This window comes from Alligator mississippiensis, chromosome 13 (genome assembly GCF_030867095.1).
Source record: "Alligator mississippiensis isolate rAllMis1 chromosome 13, rAllMis1, whole genome shotgun sequence".
NCBI lineage: Eukaryota > Metazoa > Chordata > Crocodylia > Alligatoridae > Alligator > Alligator mississippiensis.
Genome location: NC_081836.1, coordinates 27,624,789 through 27,648,858, shown reverse-complemented (window position 1 = coordinate 27,648,858; position 24,070 = coordinate 27,624,789). Strand labels below are relative to the sequence as shown.

The window sequence follows — 24,070 nt, the reverse complement described above, 5'->3', positions numbered from 1 at the left end:
ATCTGACTGCTTTTTTATCAGCAGGCCTCAGGCTTTGCATAGTTTACTATTCTGGCTTCACAAATAGGAAGGGGCTGCTGAAGAGATGGTGGTGGCCCAATTCAGATATCATCTGCATTCACTCCCACCATACTACTGTTCTTGCTTTAGATATGTTCTTCACACAACAATACAAAACAGCTTTCTACCTCTCTGTAGGCCATTCTAACTCAGCTGTAAAAGGATGGTCAATGAAAAAAAAAAGAGCAGTGATTAATGCCCAGAGTCTCCTTCCTAGATCCCTCTGAGCTCATAACCAGCAATTTTTCTATCCTGGAATGACAGCCCCACAACAACAGCAGCAACAGTGTGTCAAAGTCTGAAAATGTTTTCGGGTTGAGAGACCAAGATTTGCTTAAATCATGTGAATGTGAATGAACAAGGAAAAATACCAATTTATTCAAATGCTGAAAGTATATGGCTTAATCCTGCCTTGCCTAGCACCACAGTGGAAAACAAAGATTTAACCTGATGAGTTTGCTGCCACACGGATCCTGCTAGCTCAGGAAAGGTGAAGGCACAGTAACTGGGAAGACATAGCTCTACCACCGAGCTTCAGAAATGTGTATAACCACCCTCTACCAGAAAGGGTTTGGTGCTGATGGGCAGCTTATGCCTAAACTGGTTTGGAGGACTGGCTATACTCCCTAATTTGTAGAGCTCAGCTGGGTTGATAAACAAATCCCACTTCCCAGCATGCATCTGTAACAAGGAGGGATCTTGTCCCATTGCTTGAGCAGTAGCTAGAGGTGCCCTAAGCCAGGCAATTCTCTACACTGTGTCACCAACAGGTCTAGAGAAAGATATTCTCAAGCATGCCCACCTCCCCACTCCTGCTCACATGCATCAAACCCAAAAAGGTAGCACTAAAGCCACATCTGCAGCATCCTTTGTGGTAAAGTGTTTCCAAATGTGTTTAAGAGCAACCATGAAGATTGATTCAAGAGTGGCCTCACAACCACATTTCCAGGCTTAGAACATGAGCTCTGAGCAGCTGCCATCAGCCTTGGAGCCCAGGCTGCTGGCGTAGCAGGTAGTGGAGAAGCTTCAAGCCCTGCTGCAAGCAACCCAGGTTCTGTGGCAGGTAGCAGCACCACCACCATGGAGCTGATGCCAGGGCCCTGGACCCCAGTGCAGCTGTTTGCAGCCTCCCAGCTGCCTGCTGCACCTGCCCAGAGCTCAGGCCAACTGTGGCAGGCAGCCAGGAGGCTTCAAACAGCTGCACTGGGTTCCAGAGCTCCTGCTAGGCTCCACTGTCACGGCAGCTGCATGCAAGCCTTGGGGCAGACTGCAGGGGAGAGGCTGGGGTTGCACTGCCCTGGCCCTTTCCCAGACGTGTGCCCCGAGGTGTGCATGCAGTCGCTGCCACCATGAAGCCCGGATGGGACTTTGGAGCCCAATGCATCTGTTTGCAGCTGCCTGGCTGCCTGCCACAGCTGGCCAGGGCTCTGGGCAGCTGCAGCAGGCAGTGGGCAAGCTGGAAATAGCCATACTGGGGTCCAGAGCCCTGTCAGTGGCTCCGTGGTGGCTGCACATGTGCCTCATGGCACTCGGCAGGGAAGGGGCCAGGGCAGTGTAGCCCCAGCTCCTCCCTTGCCATCCTCCTGGAGGCACACGTGTACCTGCCAGCAGCAAGGACCAGGCCCCTTGTGGCTCCTCTGCCATCAGCCTCTGGCATGCCAAATCAAGGCATGGGTTCAGGTTGGGGTGTTTTTGACACTCTGGGCAAAAAATGTTGCTGATCCCTGCTATAAACATTTGTGCCATAATAATCCAATGAGCCCCAGTGTTCCTAATCTCATCTGAGAATCCAAACACTGAATGGACTGTGGATCATTTCTATAATTAGAATTAAGGTATTACATTGCATGGGAGAGAGATACACCAGAACTGTCTATGTTAGGGATAAATACAGAACAGGAAACATGCAGGAGTTCAGTCCCTGGGGCTAAGCTAGCACCTTTCATCAATATTAATTAAAAAGATAATTGCCCCAAGAATTAATTTCCTTCCCATTAAAGTAGAATCTGGTCTCTTTCATACTGAAAACATTCTGGTGGGCTTTTCTGGCCTATGACTCCGAGTCACACCCTGCTAGAGAATCCATCCAGGGATAACCAGTAGAATGAACCCAAGCCTAGAAAACATCCCCTTAGATCAGTGCAGCCTCTGACAGAAGATGCTTGTCAACACTAGGTGCTGGCAGGGTTAGCAAACCTCATGTGCCTCACCAGGATTGCCAGTAGCATCATACCCTATGGAGCATGGCTGGAGAGTTCCCTGCTTTCTGTACAGCCAAGATGGTCCTCCAATCCACGCTGCATGTGGAGCAAATCCCCCAGCAAGGTCACAGTTGTCAATGCCATCCAAGAAAACTTTTTGCTACAGCTATTTATATCCCTGAATCTTAAGAGTCTTTTAGCTACTTTGGCACATGCTGTCCTTGATTTTAAATGATGGTCTGATTTCTCTGGCACTGATCTGAAGTTGGTTGTGGGGGAGGCACAGAAGGGCAGACAATGTAAGGGCAATTTGCTTGATGTGAAAGGAAATCCTGTCACGAACCAGCATGGCTGTATGCATAAGTTCAGAGATGCAGGAACTATTTTAAGACAATTAGTGCATGTACAGTACTATTTAACATACCTTAAACACAGGTTCTATTGATCTCAGCCTTAGACTGTAGCCCAGATAATGACAATAGCTCATCCCAATAGATACACCCAGTCAGCTTCCACTGACAGCCACTGGGCAATCTGTGCTATTCTTCAGTGACTGCACCTTCATTATAAGGGTATTCCAAGCCCTAACCCATCCCAACATAAATGGCTGCATATGGTTTGAGGTGTAACTATAAAACCACCCTTTTATCTTCCCCCATTACCAACACTTTCAATTCCAGCACTCTAGGACTAGCAAAGTGACACAGTGCTTAATGAAAATAACATCTAACAAGCCAACATACATGACACATCAGCTTCATTTTATTTGTTTTAAATGTGCCAATCAAAGAGCTGACATGGCAATCCTACAGCTATACCTTCTGTTTTGATGTGAGATTTTAATTAACAGCAGTTAAAAAAAATCAATTTAGTTTTGATGAAAGATGCCAGTTCTGACAGCTCTGGAGAATTAATCTCTCTGCTTATCAAGATAACAGAGAGAGTATAAACCCTGTATTACAGCCCTGATGGGACCACCCGTAAAAGCTGGGAAAGGATCTTAGTTCATTTCCCAGGGTCATTCATTTCTAGATTCCTTGTTAGATTACTAACAACAGTACCAGTCGCAGGAATGCCTTTTGTGCTTTTTAACACAGTGCCAGCTTGGAGAGTAGGTGGCATGGCAGTAACAAGGGCAGGAGAAAGCAGTTGAGGGGCAAGGGTGAAGGCTGTTTCTGTTACAGAGCTGAAAAGACTAGAGATGATACATTTGCCTTGTTAGGGTGAATAAGAATTTAAAACTGAACAGTTCAGTGGAAGCTATGACTCTGGGATGGTCTGCTACTGGGAAGCATTCAATGCAATGAGTAAACACCAGTATCTCTGCTCTATCAATTATATTTATCTATAGCAAAAATGGCAACTGGTTTTACATAAGCGTGGAAGCTAAACACATAAAGAATATACCGAGAATGCTCCAAGCTTGTCAACAGTCCCTTGAAAGCTACACAGAAAGAATGATCACCTCACAGTGGAGTAGTCTGGGTCTTGCCAAGACCAACTGAACATAGTCCTTCACCAGGACCAATATGTGAGTGGATCAACATTTGATGTTACCATAACACCTACATTCACCATGCTGAATGCAGCAGTCAGACATCCTCACCATCCCTTTTCTCCAAATTCTAATGATGAAGAGAAAGCAGGCTGTGACTGGGAAAAGGGGGAGGCAAGAGAGGAGAAGAACAAGTCCTCATCTCAGCTGAAGGCACATGATAGTACCGGAGTCACAAGTCTGATTGAGTTCCCCATCCTGGGCACTCACCAGACTGCTCTCTAGAACCCAGCCCAACTGAATCGTCCTGGGTGCTTTAAACCTACAAAGCCAAGACAGAGTCCAGGCACTAATGCTGTCCTTGGTCTGCAAGTACAGACCATATGTCAAGCCCTTTACCTGAGGACTGCCATCTGTGGGCTGAGCCAAAATTCCAAAGGACTAGCACAGACTATATGACAGAGGAGTGTTAAATGGAGATGGTTCTCTCTTTAAATGCAGTTATCCTAGACAATGAGCTAGCTCCTACCAAGAGGAACTGGTTTTTCAGGGAAGAAGTTGAGTTGGTGAGGAAGTCACCAGTCAGGGTTCTGTGATCTTCTGATAGGCCTGATCAAGGATATCAAAGGATAAGAGCTGCTCAACTTGGGGGAGAGAAATGTGTGGGGGGCATTTTCTGCCCCTCAAGATGAAAGGAGCTGCACCGTGAGCTGATGAGTCAAAGTAAACCAGAGGGAGCAAAATACAGCCCACAGGCCAGATATGACCCACCAGGCCATTCAATCTGGCCTGTGGGGTGCCTCTAATATTCAGAAAATTTTTACCTACCGGTGGCTGCCTGTCTAAAAGCAGACAAGGAGCCAGTAGCAGGAGAAGCTGGTAGCAGGACCCAGCGGTGGTAGGGACCCAATGGCAGCAGCAGCAAGGCCTGCCCGGCCCCACCCCAGCCCCAGCCCGCAACTGGAAGCTTCTGCCTAGCAGAAGGTTTTGGTCTGGTGACCATGGGGCTGTTCCCCTGCACTCCCTCCATCCAAGAATGGAAACTCTGACAAGAACAGGCGGAGGGAGGTGGGGAAGGATCACTGGTACACCAAGAGCCAGCCTGGCTTGTCCACCACCATGCAGCTCCTGGCTGCGTGGCCAGGACTACATGGCTCCATACCCACCCACACATACCCACACCCCTCCACAAACCCCATAACCCACACATCCACACACCCCCATAAACCCCATACCCACCCACCTGTGCCCCCACAAACCTCACATACTTCCATACCCTCCCCCACATACACACATACCCACACACAAACACAGGCCCCCACAAATCCTGTACCCACCCACACATTCCCCCCATCCCTCCCCCAATATATACAAGTAAGACTTCATTTTAAGCTATTATGGAATCACCTCTATATACATTATGCACACACATATAAATAAGGCCAAAAATACATTTGAAATCAAATTAATGTATATTGTAATAGATGTTTGATTTTTAGAATATAATTTGTTTTTTTTCTGGGTCCCCCTTGCCAAAAGGAGTACTTTCAGGGGCAAGGGGAAGGACTCCTGGTGGCAAAGGTCAGGGGTCAGGACTTCCAGTTCCAAGGTGGTGATCAGGGGGTGGGGCAGCTGTCAAAGGGCAGGGCTACTCTTGCAGCCCTCAACAGCTCATCAAAACTTGTTAAGTGGCCTTCCAGCTGAAATAATTGCTTGCCCCTGGAGTAAACCCCACCTCAGATGGATTCCTCTTATAACAGTACTTCAAGGGTAGAGTAATGTAAGGGCAGGTGTCACAACCCAAGGGTGTGATTTTGTGTGTGCGCGCTTCGGCACTGCTAAATTATTTCCCGCCACGAGGAGCTTTCTTTGCAAGGTGCATTTCTCAGTTGCAAAGAGAAAACCCCGGTGCAAAGAAGTTCCCGCCACCCGCATGCAAATTTGTGTCCCACTATTGGCCAGTTCTAAATTATTCCCACGTGGCAGCTAGCGATTGGCTTGCTAGCCGTATAAGAGGCTTGAGCGGTTTCCGCCCAAGTTGGAGAACTCCAAGGAGAACCCCACAAGGGAGGACTCCACAACCATCTGGAGGAAGAGGACTTCACGTCTCATGAAGAACTCTAAGCGCTGCGGAGCCTAACGGACCCAGCGTGTACCTTAAGGCGGCTATAGGGGTCTGATCAACCTCTGGCCTCTCCCCATCGCTGAAACAATCCCTCGACGAACCCCTTCCCTGCGCGCAAGTTCCACGGAGCCTAGCAAACTTCGTGTGAGTGTATCCAGAGCTCTTCTCCAAGTTGTTTTCTTTGGTTGACATGACGGGCTCACGTTTTTAGAGCCTTCAACTGGATTGGGCTAGAGTTCGCGTGGAAGGAACTCTTGTCCGCTTTTCTTCTTTCCTGTCTGTAACTGCAACTCAAGCAAGTTTTCCTGCCTGCACCGCAACCATCTACGGTGTAAGTAAAATAATCTTTAATCAACCGCTAAGCGTCCATGCCTAATTCTAGTCTGCCGGCCTGCATTCCCCGACCCGCGTGCCAGGGCTGCTGGCCACAGCCCGCTGCGCGCCCTCTAGGGCCTCGGACCGCTCCCGGCCCACACAGCAGGGACTGCACTGCATTGCACTTCAGTGCCCCTTGAAATGATCAGGGCCTGGGAGACAAGACCTATAAGGAAAAGTTGAAAGAACTATGGTTATTTAGTTGGAAGAAAAGAAGACTGATAGGGAGATTTGACAACAGTCTTCAAATACCTGAAGGGGATTATAGAGATGAATGAAATGGGCTTTTCTCTGTGGCCATGGGGGATGAGACTAAGAAGAATAGCCTCAAGCTGCAGCAGAGGAAATTTAGGCTGGATATGAGGAGCAACTTTCTGACTCTGAGGGTGGTCAAACGTTGGGACAGGCTGCCTAGAAAAGTTATGGAATCTCCATTCTAGAAAACTTTCAAAAGCATCTTAGACACTTGTCTGGGATGGTTTAGTCAGGGATGATCCTGTCTTGAGCAGGGAACTGGACTAGATGACTTTGTGAGGTCCCTTCCACCCCTATTTTCCTATGATTCTAAGTCTTCCTAACCACACTTGCCTGGAGGAAATTAAGTATCCCATCAGCTTCTGAATTAATTACAAGCAGAGAGCAAAGGTTTATAAACTTTTTATAATCATTGCATTTTTTAAAGATCAAAATGATGTTGAATAAAGGAGTTTCAAGCATGACTGGTTCTGAAGTGTTCATTTGAAAATGGGTACTCATTTTACCTATGAGACAGGTGACACCACTATCATAGCAGGCTCATTTGAACTAGTGACACAGTTGAAAGACTCCAAATTTCCAATAAAGAGATTAAAACATGAAAGCACACGTTAGGCCTAACACTGATTCTTGTCACAACATACTAAATACTTTTTTGTGACTTGAAATGGTCCTACTTATAACCTTTCACTTGCAGTCAATACAAATTAATTTTGCTTGTATGATTTGGAAGACACCATAAAATGCCCTATAAAATCCAAATACATTACAGTATTTATTTATAGTCATTTCTATAGCACTCATCAGTATCATGTCTCAGTACCTCCATTCTCTTCCTTTTATAATTAAGAGAACAAGAAACAATCAGGAGAGCAACAAATATATCCATGCTGCTCACAGATCAAAATTCTAACATTTATGATCCTCACTTTGCAATCAAAACCGAACAAGTAGATTCATGACTCTATGTGACCAAGAATTTCTCCCTCTCCAAAATTGCTCCATTTTGCTAAGATTGAAACAGATGTATTGCACGGTAATTGTCTGTCCCTTTTCCTCCTTTATTAATGCTTGATACTATTGTTTCCAATCCTTTTCTCATTTGCCAGTTTTATTCTGTAATATTACAGTAGCACCTACAGTCCCAATTGTGGGAAGGTCAAGAGTACCCGCGTCGTGGAGAAGCCCGAAGAAAAAGACGCAGCTGGCCGGTGCAGGCCTCCGTGGGACCTACCGATCGGCTCCCATGGAGCTTTACTGACTCACCAGGTGCACCGAATTGGTGCAATTATGCTGCTGGGAGTGTGGTGCACTGTGACCAGTGGGGTACCTCAAGGCTCTGTCCTAGGGCCTTTACTTTTTAACATCTTCATTAATGATGTAGACATTGGTGTCAGAAGCGGACTGGCCAAATTTGACAAAGACACCAGACTCTGGGGTAAAGCATCCACACCTGAGGACAGGAGGGCGATCCAGGCAGATCTTGACAGGCTTATGAAATGGGTGGATGAGAACCTGATGGTGTTTAACACCAAAAAATGCAAGGTTCTCCATCTTGGGTGGAAAAACCTGCAGCATGCTTATAGGCTTGGCAGTGCTATGCTGGTTAGCACTACAGACGAAAGGGACTTGGGGGTTATGATTGACCGCAAGATGAACATGAGCCTTCAATGTAATGCTGCAGCTAGTAAAGTGAGCAAAACGCTGGCTTGCATCCACAGGTGCTTCTCATGCAAATCCCAGGACGTCACTCTCACATTGTACTCAGCCTTGGTGAGGCCGCAGCTGGAGTACTGCATCCAGTTTTGGGCTCCACAGTTCAAAAAGGATGTGGAGAAGCTTGAGAGAGTGCAGAGGAAAGTCACATGCATGATCAGAGGTCAGGAAAACAGACCTTATGATGAGAAGCTGAGAGCCATGGGACTCTTCAGCCTGGAAAAGCGCAGGCTCAGGGGTGATCTGGTGGCCACCTATAAGTTTATCAGGGGTGCTCACCAGGATCTGGGGGAGCGTTTGTTCACCAGAGCACCCCATGGGATGACAAGGTTGAACGGTCACAAACTCCTCCATGACCGTTTCAGGCTGGACATAAGGAAGAACTTCTTTATTCTCCAAGCCCCCAACGTTTGGAATAGATTGCTGCTGGAGGTGGTTCAAATACCCACTTCGAATGTATTCAAGACCCTTTTGGAAGTTTATCTTGCTGGGATCCTATGATCCCTGCTGACTTCCTGCCCCTGGGGCAGGACTCAATGATCCTCCGAGGTCCCTTCCAGCCCTAGTGTCTATGAAATCTATTAAATTTGCAGCTGCAGGCAGCGGGGGGGAGGGGGCGTGGAGGGGGAGAGAGAGAGAGAAAAGAACCACCTGCTGCTGCCTGAGACTGAAGTCCCTGGGAATGGGGCAAGAGACCCATCGGGTCTTCAGAGCTCGGAGGAGCTCAGAGAAAAAAAGTAAAGAGAGAGAGAGAGAGAGAATGAAGGCAGAAAACCTGGTTCCACACTACTCGATTCCAGCCGGTACACGATTAAGCCGGAGAGACTGTAATTGACAGAGTACACGGGAAGAAAACAAACAAAAAAAGAAAAATGCTTGGCCACTGGAGTCACGGTCAAGAGACCCAGTAAAGGAACCAGGAAGAAGACTGGAGAGCTGCTGCAGGCTTTCAGAGGTCTTTATTTGTTATTCTTCTGGCCCTACACACACACACACACACATGCACACACACACATATATATTTGTGCATCTGGCTGCACCGCTCGTCCAAACAGGTGTCAGCTGGCTCTGGGTCAGGGAAACCATCATCCTCCCAGACTTGATTAGAATCATCAAAGACATGGCAGGAAAGATAACAGGCAGAAGCCCAACCCAATCCCGCTGACTGACACCCGCCCTGACACCAGCAGGACAAGTGAATATCCTCAGGATGCCAGGCCTCGTGTCAGTATCCTGCAGTAGCCTGACACCAATCAAAATTATCCCTCATTGTACAAGGTGCTGCACACAGCATGAGATGAGAATGCCTGTACCCAAATCTTACAATCTACATAGACAAGACAGAGAAGAAAAGGGAGGAGCAAATGGAGGAACAGATACACAGCCAGGTGAAATAATTTGCCCAGATCATGCAGCAGCTTTTATACACCAAGCCAGAATTGAAACATAAGTCTCCTGCCCATTTCAGGTTTAAAACTTATTTAAATCAGTCTAAGTATTACATGTGTCCATGCCCCCAGGGAGTATAGTATGGCGAAATGCCATCATCAGCATTTTCACTGAATAAAGGACCCTGACACAGGTTCCTAATAGCACCTTATAACAGCAAAGAAGAAACAGCCTGAGGGGCTGTGCCAGGCAGCTGGCTTTTGACCAGAGTCAGGGAAGAGATGCTGCAGTCACATGCTCCTTTATGTGTATTTATATCTACTAAAGAAGCATTTTGTGCAGCTGGTCCCAGCAGTGCCCTTGGCTGGCAAAGGCACCAGGCTACAGGGCTGCTGAGATACCATGCCAACAGCAGCTGCAGCCATCTCCTTCTCATCAGTTACAGAAGATTTCGATCCCAGGCTACTTCCCCAGCTGATATACTGAAATATCCCCAAGAGTCCTTGTTAAAAATACTTTGAGATGGGAAAAGAAAGAGCTCTTTGAAGCTAATAGGAAAGGTTTTGGTTTTTTCTTTTTTTAACCTGATTTTGGAATATTTGGGGAGAAATACAAACATTTCTTACACTGAGAATCCTTGAATCTCTCTGGTAAGTAGGCTGATGTTTGAACTTCCCTAATAAAGAGATTTGGGATAAGAAAAGCAGAATATTTTCCATTTATATACTTGTATTACTGTGAGAGGTGGGTAAATAACTGATTTTTCAATTGACCCACAAATCTGGAAAGAAAAAAATGTTAAAAATTGTTACAGATAAAGTCAAAGCAAAAATTTCCAGTGAATTCAAGAACTATGTTGGATCAAACAAAACAGCCTCCTTTCCCCCCAACCTAAATAGTATTTGTAAAGGGTTTACCACTACCTTTTTAATAAATTGAAGAAAACATTTAGAGAAGAAGGTGTTTGGAATAAAAATGTTTAATTATTGTTTTACTCCACCCACCCTCCCCCACGAACAATTTGGAAGAATCAAGATCAGTTTGTGAAATGTTTTTATGTTGCTATATCTGCCTTTTTCAACAAAGGATCCATTATACCTGTAAGATTTTAAAAAGCTCGAGTTAGAGTAGTCTCCAAACTCTTTATTCATGGATAAGGTCCCACTGTGTCAGGAGCTGTCTGTAGGTACACAGAGTAAGAGGCGGTACCTGAAAGTTTTCAATCTAAATAGATAATGAATAGGAGAAAGAAAATACTATCACTTTAATTTTACAGCTGAAAAAAATGAGAAGCAGAGATAAGGATCTTCTCCAGAATCCACTGCATGAAAGGGAGTCTTTTCATTTGTTTCAGTGTCTCTGAGTCAGGTCCTAAGGCCTAAAGGAAACACTCAAGGTGAGTCCACAGTGAGTCAGTGGCAGAGGCAGCCTCTGAACCCAGATTTTCCTGCATGCCAAAATGATCCACTTTTAGTAATAAAGCCCTTGTAGTTTCATTTTTTCAACACACTGAAGAATTGCAACTTGTGGAGAAATAAAGCTTAGCTAGGAAAGTGGTTGTTTTGATGCTCTGCTTTGGGGAAGCAACAGGTTTGTGCTTCCCACATGCTGCCAAGAATCACTCCTCTCCTCTGTTTGCCCACAATACAAAAGGAGCAGTGAGAAAACAACCTTGGCTACAGGCCTATCCTTTGTTGGGTTTTATATGACCTTTGCAAGCAATGGAGAGAGCAACCTACCCCTTTGGGTGAGCTTGTGACATCATCTTTGATAGTGAATTTAGTCACTAATGATAGAGCCCAAACTAATGATCCCAGAGAGTGAGGTCATCTGACCACTCCTTTCCACTTCATTCCCACCTCAGGGACCACCATCATGCTAGACATACTGTTACCAACACCAATACATCAATGCAGAACCACAAACATTTTCTGCAGACCCTCCCGCCTCTGGTCTGTAACTCTTCTCCCATCTCCTCCAAACTCAGTGCCTTGCTCAGGTCCATTGTTCTTCTTCACACTTCACCTGTTTGGTTTGCTACCTATTTTCTTTCTACATTTTACAATGTGTAAACCCTTCCCTTTCTTCTCCACCTGGTCTTTACCATCCAGAGTTTGCACAGCTCCATTCCCCTGTCCTCTCTTCTCTCCCATCCCTCCCCACTTCCCTCACCCCATTCAAATCTCCAGCTATCCTGCATGCAATACCATAGAACAGAGGTTCCCAATCTGTGGTACGGGTATCACCAGTGGTACGCAGACAATCTGTCAGTGGTACGCATTAACAGATTTATTATAATTACTTCATATGACAAAAATGTGCTGGTGCTACTTAAGGTTGTATCATTTTAAATTGGTGGTAAGCAATCTGTCAGAGTTTAGGAACTGCTGTCATAGAGGGTTCCTTTCCATTGTTTCCCAGCATCTAGTATTCAGCTCCTGCTATCCCTTTCAGCTGTAGGCCAGAACCTCTGAGTCTGCTCTTCCCAGATATGCTTCCTTGGTGTGTGCTCTAGTGTTTTCTTGGAGTAATCAGACCGGAGGCAGAATTAGAAGAAGGAAGGTCCCACAGGGATTGGATATGTGAGTGGTGTTAAGGCAATTCTGGAGCATTTAAGTCCTCCCTTCTTCCTCCCTTCTCTTCATGCTGCCACCTTTGCTTGGCTCAATACCCTCCTCTTGTGCACTATCTGGGCTCCTCTCTCTCTATTCAAACCTACTGTCTCCCACGATGACCCACCAAAGCCAGAACATTTAAGTGGCAAAAGAAAAAAACACAGATGATGAATGCAGAAAGAAACAGACAAAACAACAAATATTTGTATGATCTATTGTTGCCTCATGCTGTTGCAAGGCCAGAACTGCTTCTTGATGCCTTAGACCATCTATACACCCTATCCCTCCCAGTCTGTGATCACATCTTAATTCTAAATTACAGTGTAAGCTCTTCCAGACAAGGACTTGCAGGCAGTTTCTCATTTGGGGTAAACAGCATGAAATCAGGGGTGGTAGGCTGACTTATAGCAGTTTAGGATGTGGCCTAAGTCTCTGAAGTATCTGTAAAGCTCTGTGCACATGTAAGTACTGCTTAGCAAATCTCTCATAGGGCAGCAGCAGTTTCCTTAAATCCAGTGCCTCAGGCCATTTCACCAAAGGTAAGAAGAGAGTTCAGGTTCTGTGGCTGCCCCAGTGCTGTTGGAAGCTGAATTCACAGCAGAATTAGTCACCACTACATAAACTTTTAGAGCCTTGATTAGCCATGATGACCCCACACTGATGCTCTCTAAAAGGACAGCTAGGAACCTTCCAGCCCAGAAATAAACACTGTTCTAAGGAGCAGCTCCCTGGGGAGGGACAGACGATCATGGTCTGGAAAAGCTCCAACAATGCTGTGTTAGTCATTCACAGGGATGACAGAAGCTGACCTGGAGGGAGGGAGAAGGGATTTGGTTTGATGTGTGTCTACACTCCAAACAGAAGTACAATTGCAGCACAGCTAGGGATATCTACACTAGCTTCAATTTAGCTAACTTAGGTCACAGTACAGCAAAGCTGCATTAGCAGTGTGGCCAGTCACATGTATGCTCATAGGGAGTGATCATTTTCAATATGGTCAGATATTTAAGCTGTGGGGGGAGGGGAAGGGGGGAACTTTCAGTGTGAGGCACTGTGGGATCATTTTTGGAGAACTGCAAGAACCAGCAGAAGCACAGACCTGTCCACAATACCTTCTGCAGCAGCCAGATGCTGGCAGAGGGCTTATAGAGGTAGATGGTTTATATCACTTAAGGAGGTGACCTTCAAAGTACTCCAGATGCATGTACATTTCTGCTGTATTGCTAGAGTTCTGCCAAAATAATGTTGCAATGTAGCCCATGCCTCGGTGTGGTCCATATAACTTGTCCTCAACCGCACTTACTTGCTCAGCAGATGAAGCCCATGCCATTAAACTGCTTCACTGCTAGCAGTACTCTAACAGGATACTGTTTCCTTCCTGAATCACACCTCCAACTGACCAGTATGTGCTGTTCCCAGGCCCCAGACATGCTATATTGTATACATTGTTACAGCACGTCCCATCTCATCCCATTTTCCAGCAGTTACTACCCAACTCCACCCAGCCCACTAACCCAGTGCCAGGCATCTCTCTCTCTGTCTCAGTCCTGCTCCCCACCTGTATAATTTTCCCCTGGAAAAATCTAGGCATGTATCTACCGATCTTGATGAAGCAGGGTTGAAAGCTGGAAGCAGGGCTGCAGCTATCCCTGTAGTGCCAGTTGCTGCTCCTGCATCCTCCTTTACAAAATCCTGAATCTACCCATGGAGAAATCAGACCAGAGACAGAGGAGGTAGGAAAGTCCAGCTTCGGTGTGTAAAAGGGGTAAAGGAAGCTCAAAATTCTTTAGTCCACATTCTCCCCTCCAGAAAACTAAGCACTTTTTACTAAGTGAGTAAAGAGCAATAATAGGGAGTGATGAGTGCCTTCTTCCTGGCTACTGGGAATATAGGTGAACATCCTCCCTACCTACCCCAATGCAGCTAACTGTACAACCATTGAGAACAGGAAGTGAGAACAGTCTGGCTCAGTAGCCAAGGGGAGTGGAAAACACAGTTCTTTTCTGGAACTTTGACTTCTGGGTGAAGCGGGATAGCAGTTCAGGACATGGGTGCTCCATCCAGCACATTCCCAGGCAGTTTGCGGCAGTCCCTTCAACAGGGTGTAATGCCAATCAGTGCCCTCTCTTACAGTAACTTTTCATGGCTCATTCCAGAACTATTTTCATGTTGCAATCCTTCTAGTGATAGGAGTCTTTGAAGCTGCTGCTCACGCTGGGTGGGTTTGAGGAAGGGGATCCATATCTGCCCTGCTCCTCTGGGTCCCAGTCCAGGGCTGCAAGTGTAGGCATAGCAGGCCTCTCTCCTCTCACAACTATTTCCTACCTCACTCTTCTGAGGTCATCATCTGCATCCCCCACCCCAGGATTCCAGCCTAATCCTCTGTCTACAATCAGTGGCTCCAGTCACAAGCCCTCAGTGCAACCTTTATCCAGGAATTCCTTCACTCCTATTGGGAGCTGTCCAGCACCACTCTCCAACACTGGGAGCTTCTACCTCTTGAGCTACTCAGCTGAATACATACCCTTCCCTGGCTCACTCTCAGGGGGCAGAATCATAAGCGAGTAACCCTGTATCTGGCCTCTATTTACAACTCCAATCTCTTTCCTGTGTAGGGTGTACAGCCCCATCACATTAAGGAAATCTGATCAAGTCCTTTGCACAGGGTCCCATGCTGCCATGTCTTCAACAGACAAAGGCCTTAAAACAGAAGTTAAAATGAAAGGCACCGTAAGATCTCCATCTGGCTGTGCTTTAGCTGGACTACAAATCAGTGAAAGACTACGCTGGGAAAACTACTGCATAAATACAATAATTATGTGTGGACTCCTGGAGGCTAACTCCTCCTCATTTAATAGGATATGAAAGTCATTGGAGAGAGAACTTCCCTTTGATATGAAAAAAAGACCTCACCTTTGATTCCAGGTTTCAATAACTGGCTAATTTGATCATTCATGACATATCCATTCCCCAGGCATGGAACTAATCCCTCTGTTACCTGAGCAGAATAAGGCACAGCTATTTGGTTTTACAGAGGCATACGTAAGTGAAACTCAGCTGCCCCACTTTTGCTGGGACAAGGTAACAATGGATCTGTTGCTTTCTACCACATTTGGTAACAAATTCTGCAGAGTGATACAGCAGCCCAGATCCAGAAAAGCCCACAGAAATCCCAAAGCATCGTATGTGTAAGGACCCTCTAGTGAATTGTTACAGATGTTTTGGAAACATCTCAAGCTGTTTTGGCCAGCACTCAAATTCTCCAGCTCTCACTGCCCCCAGATTTTCTCTCGCTTTCTCCAGCTCATTTTTCTGCACTGACCTCTTCAGTCAATTCTCATTCTCTCCCCAAATATTTCCTCCCACCCACACAGCCAGGCACACCCAGAGAATCAGACTGGATTTGCAAAGTTTGGGCAGTGGTCACTAGTTACCATGCTGGAACCTGCACTTCTGACATTGAAGAAAAGCCTTGCTGGGTGATAGCTCTTCCTCCGCCCTCCTCCAGCAGTAAAGTCACAGAGACTCTAGAGCAGAGGCTACCCTGCTGACACATGCAAGATGGTGCTCAGGACCAAGGCGCTGCAGCCTACTGTGCAGCTGTGCTCTACTAGAGCACTGCTAGAGCAAAGCAACTGCTGCAGGAGCCCTGGCTTCTCCACTTATGCTCACCATCCCAAATGATATCAAGGAAGCTGGCACAGATAAGGCTAGTGTACAAGGAGTCTATGGTTGGAAAGGACTCATAAAAGATAGATCGACTAGGGTTCCCAAGAGCACATAACTGTGGCTTAATTCTGTTCCAATTGAAGTCAGTGTAGAAACAGAGATACCACTGACTGACACTGAAAATCCATCTCACTGTCTTACTTTAGAAGAGGCTATAGGACTTTATACCCAGCAGAGGCCAGTGGAGAGGCAAAGTGAATGAGGCAATTACTAGGGCAATTACAGGTCCCAGAAAACCAGTTGTTTCCAGGGCTTATTCCTTCATCATAGCTGATTTTATAAGGCTATTTGAGGTATGCTTCATGGTCCCCTACAGTCTCTGAGCAGGTGAAATTGATAGCCAATGGTATGAGTACATGTTCACTTCTTACATCAAACTCTGTCACCACACTCTCCCTGTTTAAATGGCCCATCGAATATCCCTAATGCAGAAGATATCAAACTAGGTCTCTGTTGCATCTTGTTAATGTCCACATGAAGTTAGGAGAAATTTTGGAAGCACAAAAACACAGAAGCTGCCCCCCTGTAACCAGGCCTATGCCTGGAGCCAATTTCCTGGAGTCTTTATTCAGACTCAGGTTTCCCTGATTTTTATGCATTTACCAGCAGGCAGGGGATTTCCACAGATCTGCACTGGGGATATTAAGTGTCTTCCTTCCTCTGAGTCTAAATAATAACTTTAGGGACTGGGGAGATGGAGATTTAGCTCCAAGATCTTTGATGTATTGTGAGGTGATGGCTGGCCAGAATGTTTGCTAAAATATAAGGACTTGGTCTAAGAACAGACCATACTATATGAACAGGAGGATCTCTTCTTGTTAATGAGCTTGCTTGGCAGGTAGAACTGTTATTAACCTAGGAGGGAGTCAGTTTGTCAAACATATGCAGAGGGAGGAACATATTACAATAAAAAAATGTCTGCCTTGCTTTGTCACTGACAAACTTTTAAATCCATTTTAATTAAGACCCAATTTCCTTCTTCCCTGATTTATCTCAATATCTGATGTCCCTTTTAATTTTATCCGAATGATTCCAAGCACTGTAGACTTTGGGGCAGAATTTTAGAAGTATTTAGGGATCTAATGATTCAGAGAGATCCCTGGTGGGATTTTCAAAATGTTTCTCTGTATCTTTATATGCCTGAATACCTGAAAATTTGGCCGTTTGTATGGATTACAGAACTGTATCTGAAACCTACCAAGTTCAGCAAGGAAAGTCTATATTAGCCAACTTCCCTGTCTCACCTATACAAAATACCAGGCAGAGCTTGTCTGTTTCAATGTCTCCCATTCTTACATTGCAGAGATATTTTAGACTCCTTGTCTTTTGCAAATATTTCTTTATGTAAGATTTTGCATGATCATTTCACTTTTTTTTTCTTTTAGGATCTTTGTCCAAACATGGTAACCTGCATTTTTCCAGTAAGGGATACAGGAAAATGGAACCATTGTTATAGGTTCTGTTAGTTTAGGGCCCATTTCGCGGGCCTTACACGCAAGTGGTTTCCAGGACTACTTGTGTAAGAGGAATCTCCAGTACCAGGTCTGCAATGGATTGGATCTTATTATTATGTGAATAAGTTTGATTACTGTTCTTTGCTATATTTATCTCAATGTAACCATTCTGCCAGGTGCAATTATAGTAGAAAGAGCTAGACTCAATTACACATGGAATCCTTCTAAAAAGAAAAAAATACCTTAAACAATACTGGCTCAAGCCTTTGCCCAGAAGCCTAGGAAGCTAAATTAAGTTGTCTGGATGCCTTTTGATGAGCATTTTTCCACAGCTCACAAGCAAAAAATCCAAGGCTTTGAAACAAACAGAACTTTATTCACAGGGAGGGGACCACACTATACACTCAGGAAAGCCAGATTAATAAATGAGCAATGTTAGATGGGACTTCAGCCCCAGGGCATCATGACAAAAGCCTTAACAACAATTCTCACGTGATTACAATTGGCTAATGAGGTAGCTGGACACTGTTCTCCTCAGTTAAACTCCACTCAGTGTTGAAGGACTCTGAATTTTAAGCAAACCTGTCTTGCCTCAAGAGGTAAACATAGGAACACAAGAGATGCCATACAGGGTCAGACCACAGCTTAGCATCCTTTATCCCTGACTGTACCCCTAGTGTTCCTGGCTAGCCTTCAAAGACAGGCACTGGGGTTCTTCTGGCCAGGACAGCACTGGCTCTCTGCAGGTGTCCTGAGCCTCCCCTTGGTTGAGGTAGGGGTGGGGCCTGGTCTGCATCCGCAGCCAGGTCTACATTTTCCACCTTCAGGCCCTGCAGTGGCTCCTTTACGGTGCCAGTAGCCAGGTAACATAGTGCCCAATAGGACATGCCTTCCTCCATCTCTTCCAAAAGTTCCAGTAAGACCAGCAGCTCTTCTACCTGTGCAGTCTCTGCCTCCAGGTCCCCAGATGTGGCTGCCCAGGGCACTGACCTCCTAGCCAAGCCCCTGCTGAAAAACCTACAGCTGGTGGTGCCAATGACAGAACTGCTCTGGGTGTGCCATAGGATGGCCCTGGCCAACATCACCTATATCAGTGACCTCCTAGACTATGCTAGACAGGATGGACAGATCCATCTGTACTGGCTTGGTTCATGGAGCTGCCTACACTGTGCGCGCCCTACCATTTACTCCTCCCTGCCAGGCACAGCCCTTGCTTATATCTGAGAGGTCCTGTGCAAGACCCTACCCACTGATTTCTCTTAGTTCCCCGGAGCTTGTTGTAAGGCTCCTACCTTGGCATGCCCACAGCTTTCCCCATCACACCCCCTCAGGAGACCGGGGATACCAAACCGGTCTGCTTCTGAACAGCCCACCTTCTCTACATACTCATGATCCAAATGATCCATCATACCAGCCTCAAGTTCTGCCCAGATACCAACTGCTGGGAAACCCTTGGTGAGAACAAGGGTCCTCAGTGAACAAGTCTGTACTCCACCCTCATTCTACAAGCCACTGAAGGAACTCAGCTGGTGGATTCTCTACAGAGTCATCTTCACAGGAGTGCATCTGGTGTGCTTCATGGATACCCCTGATGCTTGAGTTAGCAGAGGGAGACCCTGGTACACGTCTACCTTGAGTGCACCAGGTTGCAGCACCCTTCCCCACCCCCTCAGGAATCTCCTGCTGATTATCTGGCTGCACTACTCTCTGCACCCTTCCTTTTATGCACTCCCCACCCATGGCCCCACCAAGTGCCAGGACTTTCTGGTCAACCTCCTCCTGGCTCTAGCTAAGCTGTCCATCTTCCCAACCAGAAAGGAAGCTCTGGGCAGGTGGAACCCAGGAGACTGCGGGGCCGTTTTCCTGTTCCTCATCTGTGCATATCTCTGGGTAGAGTTTCACTGGGCAGTGCTTCCTGGCTTCTTAGACTTGTTTGAGGGCCAGTGGGCACTGGCTAGTATGCTCTGCTCAGCGTTCCCACTTTGAGCACTCATTATGAACTTATGACCCCTACCCCCATCCCCGTTTTTCTCATTATTTGTCCCTAGTACTCAGGTGTTGTGTATTCAGTTGCCTCCATAACTAAGGGAGGCTCAGTTTTCCTAATGGGCTTAGGCCCAGGCCCCTACTTGCATAACAAATAGGCCTGTATCTCAAAGTCCCTTCCCTGTTTTTGCATTAGTTGTTCCAAAGAATCAATTGCTATGCCTGTACTGGCTTCTCTAATTAAGGGAGGCTTACAGTTCCCTTAGTGGGCCCAGGACCACATTTCCCTGCACATAAAAAATAGGCCTGTGTCTCAGAGTAGCACACACTGGATGCCAAGGGGAAGAGCACATAGAGCCTATCCAGACTGATGTATCCCCTGCCATTCTTCCCTTATAGCATTCAGAAACATAGGATGACCTAATTTGGAGTTTGCAACCCTTCTATCATGTTTAATACCCAAAGATGGAGCCCATGAATTTGCCCAATCCTCTTTTCAACCTGATTAAATTATCAGCATCTACAACATCTTGTGGCAAAGAGTTCCATAAGTTAATCATGTGGTGTGTAAACAAGAACTTCCATTAAATCTGCTGCTTAATGATTTCCTCATATGCCCCCTAGTTCTAGTATTGAGAGAGATGGTAAATAATATATTCCCTTCTACTTTCTCCACACTATTCATTATTTTATAGACCTCTATCATATTCACCCAGCTGCTCTGGGGAGCTTCACCACTGATCTCAGCAGAAGTGATCTGGGACTAGGCAGACAAGCACCTCACCAGAGTCCTTCAGCCAGCTAGCTGCTGCTGTTGGTGTTTTCAGCTCAAGCAGCAGCATCTCTACCCTGTCTTGAAGCATCTTTTGGGTTGCCCATTGCCTCACTCAGCTCCCAGGAAGCCATCACTGGAGTATCTTCAGCCCAAGCAGTGTCAGTTCTGCCCACTGCCATGAAACTGCCTCCACATTCCATCATCTCCTGCCAGCCCCTTCCAGTCATATATTTCATTGCAACATCTCAGGCTTTAGAAAGCATTCAGCTGCACGTAGAACCCAAACATCAAAGGACTTCCTGTAGGTGAACTCTCTTGCTCTCTGTGACTTGCCTATGTCTCTTCTATCCTGCCACGCCACTCTGCACTACCACATAAGCTGACCTCTCACCACAGGCCTATTTGATGCAGACCTCTTGTCCACTCATGATCCAATGGAGATAACAGAACATCATTAATCTCTACTTGAAACCTGGACTTTATTTTCAACCAAAGTGCCCTGAACTGTTGAAATGAAAATGTGGCCAGGCCTGAGCGCTCCTCAGCACATGGAAGCAGGTGTCTCTCCACATGGAACCCTTGAGCAACTCTTGGCTGCTGTTCTCCCGGTCCACCAAGTGTCAAAAATGAACTCCATGCTCTTTCCTGGCTTCATGCCATCAGGCTTGCCCTTCACTAATTAAAACAAGTGCATGGAGGCTAGGCTCAGTCAGACACTAATTTAATTCAGGCTTTTGCATGAAAAACAGGCCATTTGTGTGCCAAAATTTTGGATTTAGGGAGTCAGCTTTAAACACCCAAGTCTGAGCATGAGGAACATTCCATCTGTCATGTTTAGTTCCTGCCTCACATTACCTGGGGATTTATGAAAAATATATTGTTGCTCCAGCTATTGTTTCTTTTTTTCCCCCCATCTCCAGATCCAGATACTCAGTATTACCAGTAATAATAATTATTGTAGGGGAAGCAGTTCTTCTAGCAGTGGGTTCTCTGAATTGAAGCCACATCTGCTGTTGAAACCAAATGCCATCCAGTTAACTGACATGAATCTAATATGCTTGTTTCAGTGAAACATTCATATGTTCTGTGGTTTAGCCTGCTCATATAGATTTCATAGACATTAGGGCTGGAAGGGACCTTGGAAGATCATCGAGTCCAGCCCCCTGCCCAAAGGGCAGGAAGTCAGCTGGGGTCATAGGATCCCAGCAAGATAAGCATCCAGTTTGCTCTTGAAGGTGTTCAGTGTAGGCGCTTGAACCGCCTCCAGTGGCAGGCTGTTCCATATAAGGGCTGTTCCATATAAGGGCACACTCATCTCAAAACTCAATTAGGATATTCAAGGAACGTTCCCATTGCCTTCCACTGTCAATAGAGCAGTGAATTCATGGCCAAAAGGCAGCCGTCAACCTTTTAGATCCCATCTGGAAGTAATCACCTTGCTTGAATATTCTCAAGGTAGGAATGATATAATTGCAGTGCTGTTTGGCAGTCAGATTGGAGAACAGGAAGTCAGGACTCCTGGGTTCCTTAGTTTTGCAAAACAGCCTGCTGTGTGATTTTAGAGAGTCTCTTAATCTCTCTAAGCCTCCCTTCCCCATTTGTAGAACAGAAGCTCCCTGAGGTTTATGAGGATACATCATTAATGTTTGGAGAACATTAGATGTTCCAATAATGGTAACTGTAGACAAATTAGAATAAATAGTGATGGATGAATGTTCAATGTGAAAGTATGGCTAGTAGTGGGTTAAGTAATGCAAGGTGCATTTAAAATCTGCAGTGTACAGGAACATTTTGACATGTGATAGAAGCATGGAATATTCATCCATTCACTTCTCCCTTGGAATAAAAAGTCACTATAAGGGACCTCTAAAACAATTTTTATAGCCACACATAGGAGTGTATCATGAGAAAGGCCTACTATCCTTGCAGTTTTGGGGAGGTTGCACGCTTGCACCATCTATAAAGTAAAGGGTTTTTTTGGTGGTGGGGGGGAGGGAGTAGTAAAGGCGTGATCTTAAACTACTGATGTCAATGGCACAGCTCCAACTGATTTCAACAAGCTTTGGATCAAGCCACATGTAAGTTTCCTGCATTATAGCAGTCTGTTTTGTTTTGTTTTTTAATCACAAAATGTCAACAGTATCCAGGTGCCTTTAATAAGATCATGTAATTCTTTCATCTTCCCTGTAATGCTGTAACATTAAAAAAAAACATAACACTTTTGGTTCTAAGCTGAGGTGGGCCCTCTAGTGGGCTATTATAAAACTGTGCAAGGCACAGTCACTACAGCCAAGAAGGGGTTTACATTACATAACACATGCATTACAACTGTAACAGAAAGAGATACAGTACTATACATTTCAGACAGCAGTGGCCTTCACCTCAATGCAGTTATGCTGTGTAACTCTCCCTGCCTCCCTAACTCCCTCCAGTCCCTCAGATGATGGATACATTCCCTAACAGAAATTAACTTTTAACATGAGAAATCCAGATCAATAGCTCTGCCAAGCAAAAATCTTCATTCACTAGCAGTGAAGGCTGAAACTATCTACAACTTACCCCAGGCAAAAACATCTCCAGGGAATACAGCAGTTTTCTCCAAACAAGTGTTTTAGAAGGTCTGGCAGCAAGCCATACTTGACCAGCACACATCTACTGGGACCTGTGTGAAAGCAAATGCCATTCTGCTTAGAAAAGCAGCCATGTAAAAAAAATACACCTTTTTGCTCCAGTGATCTGTGCCCAAGCATGTTAACAGAATCATACATGTTGGCTTTTTTGCTTAAAGTAAATATTGACCATTTTATACTTTTGTTGGCATTGCAGAGTCCAGAGAGCCATAGGTAAGCAATCTGGGATCTGTCTCAGCTCAGGCATCACAAGCAGAGCTAAGGGAGTTTTGACAGCAAAGTCTTACTTAGCATTGATGCATGACCCATAAAGAACCCAGCATGATTCCCAGGATGTGCTAGAGGACCAGCAGTTAGGGGGCTGGGAGTAGGGAAACAAACTTAATACATGTAAACTGGGGAGGCATAAACTGAGAAATCATACCCCACAAGACCGAGGCTTGCCAAATACATAATTTTATTATGATGCTTGTATTATTTTGTGTTTCTCATAAAGCTCTAACTCCTGGAGTCATATGAGTTTGTGAGACTCTCACATGAAAACATTTCTAGTTCACCTGGTTACAGAGAACACATAAGATACATGAACCCTAAAGGCAAGTACTTGAGCCTTGTTTTTAAGCTCTTTACTCATGACTTGGTACATAATTTTTAATTGCTTAAGGTGGTAGTATCTAATGACAGTTTTCATTGCCCTTTTCAATTAATGCCGCACTTTACAAAGTGCTCCTCGGTAATAACACATCCTAACATAATCACATCAGTAAACTGCTATAAATGGAGGCAGCATTGAGAATCAGGCAACTTACACAGCAGCAAAATAAAGCAGGGTCCTCACATCAGAATATCAGTTAGGTTATTTTGCTACGAAGTTGGCACTTATTGAAGAGTTCAAAAACAGTTCACAAAATGGAGTGTCGCCTTTGGGGTGCTAAGGATCCAATGAGTCATGTTGCCTGCTGCGCTGGTACACAGCCATCATGCATTTCTTCCCAGTGCTCTCTGTTAACATGTGGAGGAAGGGGTATGAAAGGGCTGGGCCTAGAGCAGTACTAAATGTAGCTACTCTAATTGTCATGCTTTCAATGTTCAGCTGTGCTGCCCCCTCAGAGTTTGCCTCTGAGGCTCTGAAGAAGCTCCAATTTTCACAGTACCCCCATGCATTTATGTCACAGGAGGAAAGTAGAATTGTGCTGACACAATGACTCAGTGGCACCGGTCAGGCAAAGCAGAGAATTGAAGAAGCAAAATCTCCTAATCTATGT

General features: G+C 45.6%; 1 protein-coding gene across 1 annotated transcript in view; it reads right to left on the bottom strand.

Moving 5' to 3' along the window:
* LOC102558012 (ankyrin repeat and fibronectin type-III domain-containing protein 1) overlaps positions 1-22,835 on the bottom strand; it is a 607,309-nt gene extending 584,474 nt beyond the window's left edge. Inside the window, exon 1 of the mRNA XM_019493066.2 lies at positions 22,735-22,835. The gene's annotated coding sequence lies outside the window, so the exon portion shown is untranslated. The remainder of the gene's footprint in view (positions 1-22,734) is intronic.
* Between the last annotated feature and the right edge of the window lie 1,235 nt (positions 22,836-24,070).